A 14,537-nucleotide genomic window follows, 5' to 3' on the forward strand; every position below is an offset into this window, starting at 1 on the left:
TTATTTGACAGAGAGAAATCACAAGTAGATGGAGAGGCAGGCAGAGAGAGAGAGAGAGGGAAGCAGGCTCCCTGCTGAGCAGAGAGCCCGATGTGGGACTCGATCCCAGGACCCTGAGATCATGACCCGAGCCGAAGGCAGTGGCTTAACCCACTGAGCCACCCAGGCGCCCCCCACTAGCCTTTCTTAAACCCTAAAGAAAATTATTCATATAACCATTTTGCCCATTCTCTCAAATACAGTACATGACTGGTAGCATTTTATTATTTTTATCCAATGAATGCCTTGAGGTATTATGGCTTAATTCTCTCTCAGGACCCACTCTGAAGCATTGTTCTGGAGGGAGGATCTTGCTATCTATGTGCCTAATGTTAGGTCCAAAGGGTTGTCAAAGCAAGTTGATGATAGGGACCATGGACAGAGCTTCTATACATAGCCTGGAAGAAAATGTATATTAGAGTGAGGTCCCTCATGAAGACAGAGTCAGATACCAAAAGAGGAGGCCAGAAAAGGACTAGGAGTCAAATTCCCCAAGGCAATCATATCCCAGTGTTAAACAGGAGTTTGAGAATTCTAAACTTGATTCTAACCTTCCAGTTCATTATAAAGGCATAGGTCAAAATGTGGGACTACAACATTATATTATTTAATAGTTTGTTAACTTGGTTTAAAATTTTTTAAAGTTTTATACATATGGTATGAACAGTTGCATTTGTATTTTTGGCTCAATGTACACAAATGTTGACACAGGCCTGAATAGATAAACCAAACCAATTAGCTACCTCTGTAAAGTTAATGAGGTTCAAACTGGATAATGAACTAATGGTAGTTATTAGTTCAACAATTTACATTTTATTATATTTATAAAATATACATAAATATAAAATAAAGATCTGAAATTTGTCTGCTTTTCTAAGAGTAATTTGTGTAATTTAAACTTTAGGGTATCAGCAACTTCCTAAAAACAATAAGAAAACTCCAAATCAACATTTCATCCCAGATAACTATAATACAGTAATAGATAGTTTTCCTAAAAACTGTCTTTTAGGCCTAAATAAGCCTACTTAAAAGTAGCATAGTTTCATAAACTACCCTTATTAATAATACCCTATCATAAATACAGAAAATTCATAAATTATTAATAAATAATACCTTATCATAAATTCATAAATTTCATAAATTACCCTTTATTATTAATCATAGTAAAACCTAAAGTCCTTGCTAAATGAAATGGTCCTGCCCACTGTCCCTACAAAGGGCAGCCACAGGCAGTCATGTTTTATACTACATGATCCAGAATTCCCATGCATGACTGTAGGTAATTATAGAACAGGAAGGAGCAAGGTAATTAAAAAACAATCAATCCTTTGGTTGGCCAGTAGACTCAGAGGGGGCCAGCATGAAAAAATAAACATACGAAATAGACTGATTAGATTTCCTCCCATGAATTTGAACTAGAAAACAGAAAGAGATTAACCTAGGTAGCAATAGGAATAAAGCCAAGAGGTCATGATATAGAATGGCCTCAAAGGCTATGTTGGCCACATGCAAGCCAATATTAAGAGGAAACAACAAGTATGAGAATGAGAACAAAAGAACAAAATAAGTACAAATAGATAATATGGAATCCTGAAGCTCAAAAACAATTTATCTTCTCTTTTCTGCCTCACTTCTTGAATGCTCTATAGTTGTAGTCTACAATAACCTACTCATCCATATCTTGGAGTATATTGGATATCTGCATCTCATAACCAGAGTATTCCTATACTTTCCTAAAGTAAACAGACTGTTTCTCCAATCAAGATTCAAACAAATCAGGGTACCTGGGTGGCTCTTTGTTAAGTTTCTGACTTCAGCTTAGGTCATGACCTCAGGGTCCTGGGATTGAACCCAGGGCTCCCTGCTCAGTGGGGACTTTACTTGCCCCTCTCCCTCTGCTCCTCCCCTGGCTTACGCTCTCTCTCCCTCTCTCAAATAAATAAATAAAATCTTTATTTTAAAAAAAAAGGTTCATGGAGTGCCTGGGTAGCTGTCATTAAACATCTTCCTTCAGCTCAGGTCATGATCCCACAGCTCAGGTCATGATCCCAGGGTCCTGGGATCAAGCCCAGCATCGGGCTCCCTGATTGGCAGGGAGTCTGCTTCTCCCTATCCCTCTGCACCTCCCCCAACACATGCTCTCTGTTGCTCTCTCTCTCTCTCTCTCTCTCAAATAAACAAAATCTTGAAAATAAAGATTCAAATCACACTGCATTCATTAATTTGTTTGAGCAAATTATAAATACTTAGGGGTGCCTAGGTGATTCAGTCAATTAGGTGTTTGACTCTTGGTTTCAGCTCAGGTCATAATCTCAAGGTCAAGAATTAAGCACCTCCCCTGCAGCTCTGCCACTCAGCACAAAGTCAACTTGAGATTCTTTCCCTCTCCCTTTGCCCCTCTCCACTCCCGCGCTCTCATGTTCTCTCTCTCTAATAAAATAAGTAAAATATTTTTTGAATTAAAATAATATATTGATCTATTTGAGAGAGAAAAAGAGCAAAAGTAAGAGAGAGCATGAGCAGGGGGGAGAAGAAGAAGAAGGCTCCCTGCTAAGCAGGGAGCCGAATATGGGGCTCAATCCCAGGATCCTAGGATCATGACCTAAGGCAAAGGGAGATGCTTAACTGAATGAGCCACCCAGGTACACCAATAAGTAAAATACTTTTTTAAAAATAAAAAATAAGAGTGAAAAATAAATGGTTGTACTTTAACAAATGAAATGTACAAAAGAATCAATTGTTTGAAATATATGATCATTCCTAATATTCCTATTTATTAACATGCCATTCAATCTGAAACATATTTTACAGTAGGTTTCAACTGTAACATGTCAGGAAGCATACTTATTTTGCTTTCCAGGATATCTATTTTGTAAATATTTTATGTATTTGAGAGAGAGAGAGCACGAGAATAGGGGTCAGATGGAGGGAGAGAGGAGAGGAAGAAAGTGACTCTCCACTGAGCAGGGAGCCTGATGCAGATCACAGCCTGAGCTAAAGGCAGCTACTTAACCAACTGAGCCATCCAGGCACTCCAGAGGGTATCTATTTTAATATGAACTTTACACAGGCTTCTATAGACTCCTTGATGTCTTATGTCTTATGTCATATGTTTAACATTATCAGCCACTTATTTATGTCAGATTTCTCATACCAAAGATTGTGTATGCCTCTCCTTTTTTTAATTAAAAAGATTCTTTTTATTTTATTTTATTTTATTTTATTTTGAGAGAGAGAGAGAGAGAGAGAGAATGAGCATGCATGGCTGGGAGAAGCAGAGGTAGAGAAATCTCAAGTAGACCCCCACTGAGCAGGGTGCCTGGCCTGGGGCTTGATCTTAGGACCCTGAGATCATGATCTGAGCTGAAATCAAGAGTCAGACACTTAACCAACAGAGCTATCCAAGCACCCCATGCTCTTCTTTTTGACATATATTGCCAAGTCATCAGATATATTTAAAATGCTGTGTATTAATGGCTCAGAAAATACCTATTTAAGCCATAATTAAATCATTTGCCAATCAAATCCATAACTTCAGATACGTAAATTTCAAAACCTTAAACAGTAAAATCAGAAATATCCCTGTAACTTGAAAACTGATATACAAGTTTGGTATTCCTTTTTGTACTGGCTACTAATATCTGTAAATAGATCTATTCAAATGAGTTTATCATGCCATTTACCTGCTGGAAAAAATTCTATAAATGCTGTTATTGCTATATTATGTATCATATTACATTATAAATTCCATGAACTCAGGAATCCTACCTTTTTTTCCTTCTAAAACTGCTTTATTAATTTCATATTATGAAAAAAATAGTTTTCCCTAAAACTGGGTGAAATCGTCCTACTGGACAGAAAGTTTTACACTGAAACAAAACAATATTTAATTACAAACTTCTAAGTGGAAATACCAAAAAGGTTATAGAGAAAGTTAATCACAAAACTACAAGTTTCTAGAGCAGAGGCCATATTATTAACCTTGGGGAAAATCTTAGGATTCAAGGTATAAGCAAAAGTCATAATGATTATCAGGTTCAGGAGTTTGGAAGCACTTATAATGCCTCATTTGTTGCTCCTTAGTCTTTCTCCTGATTTCCATTGTCTGCCCTATGAACTTTTCCATATCATCTCCCACTTCTTTGTGGTCAATATGCCTGTTAGGTATAGCTCATTGAAAATTAGAGACAAGCTGTCTCATTCACCACAGCCTAACATTTCCTAAAGGCTTCTGGCCTTCACCCTCCTCTCCAACTGCACGATTCCTTTGCATTCTACATGGGACCCTGTTCTCTTTTGTCTTCCTGCTGGACATTTTCCACATTGAGATTTTTCATTGCTTGTTTCTCTTTGGATGCCATGGCTCCTGGGCCTATCCTTGCATTCTCCCCCTCCCAAATCTCTTCACGAGTGTACAGCCAAGACACTTAGACCTGCACACATGCACTCCCTCTGACTCCTGTTCTTTGGGGCTGCCCCTGGCCCACATGCCTTCAGGACCACTGGGAGCAGGTACTGAGAAGGGAGCCAATGACTGCTGGATTTTTGGATACTGTCTTTTTAACAGCTATATACTGACAGGTCCAGACAAAATGCAGAGAAAGTAGTAGGGGCTCTATAAATACTTGTTGAATGAACAATTAACTCAAGAAAACTCAAGTAAAATAGATACTCACATATCAAGGAAGAATTATAAACTTACCTAAATGTTTGTATTACTCCATAAAAGGGTATCTCCAGGACAGCCCTTATATTTCTATTCTCTCCTAAATAGTCACTTTCTCATACCTGATTCGCTCCATACCCTCAATTTCTTTTGATTCTGGGTTTAAAACTACCAAATAAGAAAATTTTCAAAGAATACACTCTCCCTCTGATGAATCCTGTTCCTCTAGTCAGTAATCCTCTCCTCAGACCATATTTATTTTGGACCAGAGACAAAAATATTTACAGTAAATATCATTACAAAAATTCCTTAGTCTATATTCAAGTCCTTCCTTTAGTATAGTCAATTTCTCACTTATTCACAGGGTTATAACCTTTAAAATCAATATTAGTACTGTAAACAAAATATTATCTCTTAATTGCAATGGAGCAAGACAAATATACCTGCATTGTGAATGAGTGCATGAATGAATTAATAAGTAAATTAATAGTAAATGAATATTAGTGAGTTTAATCATTGTCAGCAAGTCTAAAAATTTGAAATCTAGATTAATGTATGAACTTTCATCTGACATCAAAACAAGGAAAACACAAAAGAGACTTATTATGGGTAGAAAAAAATCTAAATAATGGATTGCCATACAACGCTCATGGATTGGAAGACTCTATGCTAAATATGTCAGTTCTCCCTAATTGATCTGTAGGTTTGGTTCAATTCCAATTAAAATTCCAGCAAGGATTTATAGACACAAACTAATTATAAAATTTGTATAACACAGGCCCTAGAGTACCTAAAACTACCTTGAGAAAAAAGAATAAAGTGGGAGGAATCAGTCTACTTAATATTAAGGCTTGCTATATAGCTACAGTAATCAAGACAATATGTTAATGGTGAAAAAACAGACACCTAGGGGCGCCTGGATGGCTCAGTGGGTTAAGCCTCTGTCTTCAGCTCAGGTCATGGTGTCAGGGTCCTGGGATCTAGTCCTGCATTGGGCTCTTTCCTCAGCAGGGAGCCTGTTTCCCCCTCTCTCTGCCAGATTCTCTGCCTACTTGTGATCTCTCTCTGTCAAATAAATAAATAAAATCTTTTAAAAAAATACCAGACACCTAAATCAATGGAACAGAGTAAAGAACTAAGGAACAGATAGATCCACACAAATAAACCCAGATGATTTTTTTTTTATGAAAGTATAAAGAGCACTTCAGTGGAGAAAAGATGGCCATTTCAACAAATGGTACTGGAGAAATTAAAAATGAATCATGGAATTAAATCTTAGAAATGAAACTATAAAACTTTCAAAAAATCTTTAGTATCTAGAGCTAGGCGAAGAGCTCTTAGATGACACCATAAGCACAACACATAAAAAGAAGATATTGAACAATTGGACTTCATCAAATTTTAAATCTTTTGCTCTGCAAAAGATCCTGTTTAGAAGAAGGGCAAGGATTGCATGGAGCACTGGGTATTATATGCAAACAATGAATCATGAACACTAAATCAAAAACAAATGATGTACTGTTCTAACATAAACATAAGAAGATAAAATAATAATAAAAAAATGAAAAGACAAGTTACAGATTGGGAAAAAATATTTACAAACCACATATCCAACAAAGGACTAAAATCTAGAATATATGAAAAACTCAAAATCTCAACAGTAAAAAGAAGAAACAAACCAATTAGAAAATGGGCAAAAGGCAATGAAGAGCCATTTCACTGTAGAGGATACAAAGATGGCAACCAAGCACATCAAAAAATGTTTAACATCATTAGCCATTAAAGAATCACAAATTGAAACCAAACTGAGCTATCACTACACACCTGTAAGAACACCAAAAATAAAAAGGAGTGACAATAGCCTATGCCAGTGAAGACAAGGAAAAATTGGATCACTCATTTAGGATAAGAATGCTACTCTGGGGGCACCTGGGTGGCTCGGTTAGTGAAGTGTCTACCTTGGGCTCAGGTCATGATGCCAGGGTCCTGGGACTGAGTCTCACATCAGGCTCCCTGCTAAGCAGGGAGTCTGCTTCTCCCTCGGCTTGCCGCTCCCTCTGCTTGTGCTCTCTCTCTCTCTCTCTTCCTCTCAAATGAATAAATAAAGTCTTTTAAAAAAGAGAGAATGCTACCCTGTAACAGTTTCACAATATCTTAGAAAAGCAAATACACAACTACCATATGACACAGCATTTAGCCCCAAAAATGAAAATTTCTGTTTACACAAAAAGCTGTACAGTAATATTCATAGCAGCAGTATTTGTAATAGCCCCAAACTAGAATCAACTGAGATTTCCTTCAATATGTGATCGATTCAACAAACTCTAGTACATACATAACATGGAGTATTACTCAGCAATAAAAAGGAATAAACTTGATAATCAGAAGAACTTGGATGTATCTCCAGGAAATTATGCTGATCAAATGCTAATCACATAATGTTATATACTATATTATTATATTTATATAACATTTTTGAAAGGACAAAATTTTAGAAATAGAGAACATATTATGGGTTGCCATGAGTTAGGAGAGTGGGGGTGGGGCATGGAGATGTGTGTGGTTATAAAAGCGCAATACAGATATCCTTGTGGTTTTGGAACTGTGAAGTATTTTAACTGTGCTGGAGGACACATGAATCTGTATATGTAATAAAATTATATAGAACTAACACACACACTAATGAACACAAGTAAATATGGTGAAATATGAACAGACTGGTATTTCATGTTAATATTAACATCCTGGTTATGATAGTATACAATAGTTTTGTAAGGTATCACCACTGGGAAGAAATAGGTAAAGTATACAAAGGATCTCTCTATATTATTTCTTAGAACTGCATGTGAATCCACAATTATTTTAATAAAAATGTAAGTTTAAAAAGCCATTTGAAAAGTTCACTCTGTTATAGAAACTTCTAAATTAGTAATGACCATAAATTTATTAGTAATGACCATAAATTTAATTTCACATTTCAAGTTGTCTACATAAATTGAGAATCTTAGTGAGATCAATGCATATAACTTACTACAATGTTCAATCTACCCACCACTGACCAGTAAATATTTAGAACTGCCTGTGGTTACAATTAAAGTAGAACTTTGTTGGAAGAAAATGAAGATCAGTAAGGAAATATGTACAGTAAGAAAAAATCTACCTCTTCAATGCTATTATTAGAAAAGCACTTTGAGTAATTCATTTCAATACAAAGTCAATATTAGCAGAAAGGAAACTCGAGCAGCATTAGAATAAGACCTTACATAAAAATGAAATTAGAAAATATGTGGGAAAATGTTTTTAAACATGCAACCTCAGAACACCAATGTAAATGTGATTCAATTCAATTCAACAAACATTTTATGAGTATGTAGTTTATGCAAAGCTCTAAGCTAGTGCTAAAGGGGAATACAAATTATATCCTTTAGAAGTTCACAATCTAGTGAGGAAGGCAGACACATAAATAGCTAATGACGATACATGGCAGACATTGATAAGTGCTTTAATAGAAGCGATATCCAGTTCCATAGACAAAGCTCGGGGAACAATCTGTTGTATGATACGAAAGAGTCCAGAGCCAGTTATGAATTAGCCAACACATTTAAATATACCATTAACTTCTAACCTTCCTACAATGTGTCTTAGGCATTGAGAAAGGAAACTGCAAACACATCTTTCAAATGAGAACATATCATAATTTTAAATAAGTCTATGTAAATTCTAACACACTGGTAAATTTCTAAGAATAATTCTATTTTTCTTAAGATATTAAAAAACTTTAAGTACAGTAAGTACTTAATACTAAGAAGTAACAAAATATTGACTTAAATTTCTTATGAGTAATTTAAATCATTTAATATTATGAGGGGATGTTGGTTCAGTTGTTTGTCAAATATGATATGTTAGCTGTATAGTGAGTTAATTGTAAAAAGCTAGTGATTCTTTAATTTTTTTTTTTTTTGTCAGAGAGAGTGAGCACAGGCAGACAGAGTGGCAGGCAGAGGCAGAGGGAGAAGCAGGCTTCCTGCTGAGCAAGGAGCCCAATGTGGGACTCGATCCCAGGACGCTGGGATCATGACCTGAGCTGAAGGCAGCCGCTTAACCAACTGAGCCACCCAGGTGTCCCAGCTAGTGATTCTTTAAAACATGTAAAATGTTCTGGCTTAGAGTTTGATGTAAAGGTGCTCTTTGGAATTACCCTTGTTCTGTTACGTAAAAAAAACATGCCCATAGGTATAAGTTAAGGAGAAAAGATATTGTGCCATCAATCCAGTAGCATCCCAACCATCATAAAAAGGGAATTATTTTTTATAAATATCACAGGTCTTAAATATATGAAAAGATGTTTAACCTTACTCAGAACACAATAAATGCAAATTAAAATCTCAACAAGATACCATTTTTCACCTATCATATTAGCAAAGATATAATGTTTGATAGCACAATGTACTGGTGAGGGTTGGGGAAACAAGCACTTTTATCTCTTGCCAGTATAGGTACAACCTCCACGGAGGACAATTTGACAATATCCGTCAAAATGACAAAGGCACATACCACCCAACTCAGTAATTCCATTTCTAGAAATTTATCCTATAGATAGTACACATCTGAAATGACCTATTACAAGGTTATTTGTTGCAGAAATATAATAGAAAAAGCCAGAAAACAAGTTACATATTTCTCAATAGAGGATTGGTTGAGTAATGGCAAATCCATACAATTGAATAAGACTACATAGCCATAGCTCTTTATGTACTAATATGTAATGATCTTAAGCAAAGTACAGAAAATGTGTAAAAATGAGGAAACATAAGTAAATGTGTAAAAATAAGGAAACATAAGTAAGTGCAAGTATGTTTGCAAGCATCCATGCCTATATGCATGAAACAGCTCTAAAAGTAAAAACAAAAAAGTTAACATAGGCTGCCTCTGGAAAGGAGAACTATATGGCTAGACACGAAGAGTGGGAAATTTTTAATTGTATAGGCTTTTATAACTACCAAAATGTGAGCCACCTGAATCTATTACCTAATCAAAAATAAATGTAAGCAGAGCAGGAAGTGGGGAGGGGGAAGAAAAAGAAAAACAATCCAAAGTAGCACAGCACATCTTCTTAAAGTACCGGGGAATTGCTCAATTGCCCGGCATTTTTTTTTTTAAAGATTTTATTTATTTGACAGAGAGAGAGAAATCACAAGTAGACAGAGAGGCAGGCAGAGAGAAAGAGGGGAGGAAGCAGGCTCCCCGCGGAGCAGAGAGCCCGATGTGGGGCTCAATCCCAGGACCCTGAGATCATGACCTGAGCCGAAGGCAGAGGCTTTAACCCACTGAGCCACCCAGGCGCCCCGCACAGCATATCTTCTTAAGCAAATTATTATAGCTAATTTCTCCTGTCTAAAAAACACCTTGGGGCAGGATAAAAACCAAGGGAAACAACTTATTTCAGTTACAAAATCAGCAGTTGGCCAGGCTGATGTTTGTTTCATGGTATTGTAATTTTTCAAGTTATTATAAGTATTGTTAAGTATTCTAAGTATTTCCCCACTGTTTCCCGATTAGCTATATGAGAGCTTTACCTTTAGCAGGTCTTCCAGATCCAAAAGAGAATACCTGGCCAGAGAATTGACAGTTTGGAAAAAATAAATCAACACTGTATACATATGATGGAATCACATTACAGTACTGTGAGGGTGATTAGTTTCAAATTAGTGTATATGGAATAAACAACTTTGATTTACTTATTTTTCCTCTGAAAACTATCAGTTAACTCTTTTTTCTTTCACCCTCCCTTTCTCCCTTCCTCCCCTTTCTCACACACATACACAATTTTAGAACTCAATATGGGTATTTTATTCTGTGCCCCATGTACAATTCTACTATTGCACTCATCATGCCATATTATAATTTGTCTCTCAAATGAACTGTGGGCTCTTTGAGGGTGTGGAGATTATGTACTACTCAACCTGGCATATGTATTGGAATGCAAAAGTTTAATGACTGTCTCACAAGCCTCCTCCTCCAAACACTTTCTAATGTAATGATCATTTGCTTTATTCTGATAAATTTAAATTAGAAAAAGTAACAGTGATATCATATTCTTCCACATTTTCTTGTTTTAAAAACTTTGGGAAATCCTATATGAATCTTGGACAGTCTATCTGAACATTTGCATATAGGACTATTTAGATTTGGCATTTAGACCAAAGGATAGTAAGATGAAAATATTTTTAAAGTATGCTTTTTGAAAGCATAAACAAAAAATTTTCTGTGGCACCTGGGTGGCTCAGTTAAAGCCTCTGTCTTCGGCTCAGGCCACGATTTCAGGGTCCTGGGATCAAGCCCCGCATGGGGCTCTCTGCTCAGCAGGGAGCCTGCTTCCCCCCCTCTCTCTGCCTACCTCTCTACCTACTTGTGATCGCTGTCAAATAAATAAATAAAATCTTCAAAAAAAATTTTATTGGTGCAGCCAGTCTGGAGTTTCCTCAAAAAGTTAAAAATAGAACTACCCTATAATCTAGAAATTGCTCTATTAGGTATTTACCCAAAGGATACAAAAATACAGATTCAGGGTGAATGCAATAGCCAAACTATGAAGAGCCCAAATGTCCATCAACAGAAAAATGAATAAAGATGTGGAGTGTATATATATATATATATATATATATGTTTGTGTGTGTGCATATATATAAATATATATATTTATATATATAACTTATATAAATATATATATATAAAAGTTATATATATAACTTTTATATATATAAATATATATGTAAATATATAAAGCTTTATATATAGCTTTTATATATATAAATTTTTATATATATATAGCTTTTATCTATTTATATCCAGTGCAATATTACTCACTAATATTTATATTATGTATAAATATATTTTTATATATAAAATATAGAGAGATATATAGAGATATAAAATAAATATATATTTTATATATATATTTATATATATATATACAAATAAAAAGAATGAAATCTTGTCATTTGTAGTGATGTGGATGGAGCTAGAGCATATTACGCCAAATGAAATAAGTCAGTCAAAGAAAGACAAATACCATATGTTCTCACTCACATGTGGAATACAAGGGAACAGATGAACATGTGGTAAGGTAGGAAAAAAGGAGATAGGGAAACAGACCCTAAGAGACTCTTAATGATAAAGAACAAACTGAGGGGTGATGGAAAGAGGTGGTTGGGAGATGGTCCAGATGGGTGATGGGTATTAAAGAGGACACTTGTTGTGGGGCACCTGGGTAGCTCAGTCTGTTAAGCATTTGACTCCATTTTAGCTCAGGAAACTGTGCCTTGCGTTGGGCTCACGCTGGGTGTAAGATTCTTTCTCCCTTTGCCCCCACCTCAAAAAAAGAGAGGGTACCTGTTGTGATGAACACTGGGTATTGTATTTGATGAATCACTGAATAGTACTCCAGAAACCAATATTGCATTGTATATTAACTAAGTAAAATTTAAATTAAAAACATTTTCTTTTGATGGCTGCAACATGGGGGCTTAAGTGGTAGGAGAAGAATAAATGAAACAAGATGGGATTGGGAGGGAGACAAACCATAAGTGACTCTTAATCTCACAAAACAAACTGAGGGTTGCTGGGGGGAGGGGGTTTGGGAGAAGGGGGTGGGATTATGGACATTGGGGAGGGTATGTGCTTTGGTGAGTGCTGTGAAGTATGTAAACCTGGTGATTCACAGACCTGTACCCCTGGGGATAAAAATATATGTTTATAAAAAATAAAAAATTAAAAAAAAAAAAACAAAAAAAAAAACATTTTCTTATGCATGGTGTGCTGGTTTGAATAGTCTTCCCAAAATTCAGGTCTACCTCATGTCCTCAGAATGTGAGCTTATTTGGAAGTAGGGTCTTTGCAGATGTAATCAAGATAAAATGAAGTCATATTATATAGTATTTTCCAGCCCAACTGTAATGAGATAATCAACAAAGGCATAAAAATTATTTTCTACATTTCCCAACGTGAGAAATCTTTGAGCCAGTTTAGTCACACAAATCCCAAAAAAATCAAGTGCATTTCCATGATCCAGATTTGGATGTAAGAAGCAGATCCAGCTATCTATGAACCAGGAGGGGGGCCTTCACCAGACATTGATTCTGCCAGCACTCTGATATTAGATTTTCCAGCCTCAAAAACTGAGAAAAATAAATTTCTCCCCTCATCTATGATACTTTCTTACAACAACCTGAATGGACTAAAATAGTAATTATCTCTAAAAATACAATAAAAGAAAAAATACTATATAATCATCTCTGTAGATGCAGAATTTTAGTAGCCATTTTTTATTAAATTTCTCACCTAACTAGAAATAAAAGGTAACTTCTCTAATCTGATAAAAGGCAGCCCATAAAACCCACAACTATCACAGTTTCTCAGCAGAGACACTACTGACATTTTGGCCTGGATGATTCTTTGTCATGCAGATTATGTGGGTGGGGGTACTGTGCATTATGGGATATTAAGCAGCATCTCTGGCCTCTACCCAGTAGATGCCAATAACAGCCCCCAATCGTAACAACCTAGAATGTCTCCAGACATTGCCAATTGTCCTCTGTGGGCAAATTTCCCCACCCATTGAGAACCACTGAACTACCATGACATTTAATAGTAAAAAACTGAATGCTTTCCCTCTAACGAGCAAAACAAGGCAGAAATAACTATCTCACCACTTTGCTCTCCTTGTTTCCACTGAATATTGTACTGGAGGTCCTATCCTGAACAGGCCAAGTAAACAACTAATAGGCAGAAAAAATGGAAAGGTAAAAGTAAAACTGTCTCTTTTAAAAAATGGCATATAGGAAATTCTGAAGAATCTATAAAAAGTTACTACAAAAAATAATAAAACTGGTACACTGAAATGTATAAGTCATTGCCAAGAAAAATTAATGAATACCTAAAAAATAAACATACCATAAACATGTAAAGAAAAATTCAGTATCATTGTCAATTAGTCTGCAGATTAAACACAATCCAAACAAATTTGCTCTGCCTGATTTCAAGTCTTATAATAAAGCTATAATAATCAAGACTAATCAATAATACTGATTGTGTAAGGATAGGCAAGCAGATTAACAAAACAGAGTAGAGGGTCCAGAAAATGAAAAGTAACTCAATAGGGAATGGATTGTGTTTCCAAAAAGCAGTGAGAGAATATATTTAAAAACTTTCTGGATGGACATCAATAAAATGGTACAGTAGGAAACTCTAATCACCTGTCCCTCTGCAGAAACATCAAAAAAATCAAGAAGAAATTGTCAAAACCAAATTTGTCAGAACTCTGGAAAATGATTTAAGCTTTACAATAACCAAACAAATGTTGAATCAAGAAATATACAAATTAAAATGTCTGTGGTCATTTGGCTTGTCCTTACCTAGCTGCCTCCCTGGCTCAGTGGCACTTTTCAAGAGGGTAGCCACATTCATTGTGGGACCCTTATCCCTGGTACCAGGGGCAGCAGAGCAGATTTCATTCATGAAGAATTGTTTGTCTGTTCTAACCTGTCAGGGAACCACCTGAAGGACTGATGCAAGGCATTTAACTTTGTTTCACGTAACTTGGAAAAGATACAGGGAAGTAGAGCTGTAGGCATCTTGAAAAAACACTGTAAGGTAAAGGAAAAACTCACAGTTGCCTGGGGCAAAAGACTGAAGGTGAGGAATGTGGATAAGGTACCAAAAGCCTGGGAGGAAAAGCAATGGAGCTTTTTGGGGAAAAATAGGGCATTAAACTCTGGAAAACAGCATGGAGGTTCCTCAAAATGTTGAAAATAGAATTGCCCTATGACCCAGC

General features: G+C 35.9%; 1 protein-coding gene and 1 pseudogene across 4 annotated transcripts in view; both read right to left on the reverse strand.

The window, feature by feature from the left end:
• COL4A5 (collagen type IV alpha 5 chain) overlaps window positions 1-14,537 on the reverse strand; it is a 255,574-nt gene that overhangs the window by 202,938 nt on the left and 38,099 nt on the right. The gene's annotated exons all lie outside the window — the stretch shown is intronic.
• Window positions 3,393-5,651, reverse strand: LOC106007466 (annotated as a pseudogene).

This window comes from Mustela putorius, unplaced genomic scaffold, assembly GCF_011764305.1.
Source record: "Mustela putorius furo isolate JIRA1106 unplaced genomic scaffold, ASM1176430v1.1 tig00003901_pilon_pilon_pilon, whole genome shotgun sequence".
Lineage (NCBI taxonomy): Eukaryota > Metazoa > Chordata > Mammalia > Carnivora > Mustelidae > Mustela > Mustela putorius.